This window comes from Sardina pilchardus, chromosome 7 (assembly GCF_963854185.1).
Source record: "Sardina pilchardus chromosome 7, fSarPil1.1, whole genome shotgun sequence".
In the NCBI taxonomy this organism is placed as follows: domain Eukaryota; kingdom Metazoa; phylum Chordata; class Actinopteri; order Clupeiformes; family Clupeidae; genus Sardina; species Sardina pilchardus.
Genome location: NC_085000.1, coordinates 24,635,546 through 24,637,197, shown reverse-complemented (window position 1 = coordinate 24,637,197; position 1,652 = coordinate 24,635,546).

Genomic DNA, 1,652 nt, shown 5'->3' with positions numbered 1-1,652 from the left:
CTTGTGTGTGTGTGTGTGTGTGTGTGTGTGTGTGTTTATGTTTGCTTGTGTGTGTGTGTGTGTATGTGTATGTGTGTGTGTGTGTGTGTGTGTGTGTGTGTGTGTGTGTGTGTGTGTGTGTTTATGTTTGTTTGTGTGTGTGTGTGTGTGTGTGTGTGTGTGTGTGTGTGTGTGTGTGTGTGTGTGTGTGTGTGAGTGTGTGTGTGTGTGTGTGTGTGTGTGTGTGTGTGTGTGTGTGTGTGTGAAATATGCAGCATCAGCTTCACAGCCTCAGAGTCCCAGTCGCCTTCTTGCCAGCCTGAGAGTTGGAAGGGAGAAAGAAAGAGAGAGAGAGAGAGAGAGAGAGAGAGAGAGAGAGAGAAAAAATATATATGTGTGATGTACTGTATATGTATACTGTATTTAGACTAACTGCCTGACTATGTGTGTGTGTGTTTGAGTGTGTGTGAGTGAGAGAAGAGTGTGTCATAGCAGGGAGAGAGTAAGTGTTTCCCTCCCTCCTGTAAGCATGAGGCAGTGTCTCGCTGGCGCCTTGACTCAGAGCTCAGTCAGTCAGTCCAGACACACACACACACACACACACACACACACTATTTTCACATCGGGAAATAAAAAAGAGAACAACAGAACAGCTCAGCGCGCTGTGATGAATGTAGGGCAGGGTGACCGAGACCAGACGCGCTCTCAGACGGACTGAAGGCGCTCCGCTGGATGGCTGTGATTTGTTGTGTGGGCACCCAACCACAAGCATTTCGCAGCACAACTCCCTCGGTGCAAACAGGTTGTAAATGACGCTGACAATGAAGCCTGCCAAAGACAGCATTCCTGGCCAAGCCATTAACTTCTGTGTTGTGTTTTCTCTTTTCTTCTTTTTTTCGCCTCCGCTTTCTTCTCATTCTCATCTCTTTTTCCTTTCTTTCTTTCTTTCTTTCTTTCTTTCTTTCTATCTTTCTCTCTTTCTTTCTTTATTTTCCTCACAGACATGCATTTACTCACTCGCCATCTCTCTCTCTCTCTCTCTCTCTCTCTCTCTCCATCTCTGTCTTTCCACCAGTTTGTAATTAAGATCATGTGGAGCCTTTGATGTGCCCGTCAGCATGGACGCGGAGTGCTTGAAAGGCACAGTAAAAACTCAGCACCGCTCAGGGCAACCAGGGCTGCATGAACTCAGGACCCGACAGACTTCGCACAGGAAACCGTGTGGGTCCGGCGTCCACGCTGCGGTCACCCCTCCTGCTGCCCGGTCCGAACGCCAGACCTGGGATAGTCATGTCTCGTGTGTCATCTTTTACCCACACACACACACATACTCACACACACAGACGCACACACACACACACACACACACACACACACACTCACACACACACACAGACGCACACACACACACACACACACACACACACACACATACACTCAAACACACACACACACACACACACACACACACACACACACTACCCCCACACACACCACCACCAGCAGTTTTGCGGAGAGGGAGAGTGTGGAAAAATGTGTCTGAGACCTCATCTCATCTCATCTCATCTCGTCTGCGTCTCCATCTGCGTGTGATTCAGGCACCAGGAATCGCATTCCCCACTGTCTGTGGTCAGGAGGAGCCGAGCTCCGGGGAGCCTGGTGGTGGAGCAGCA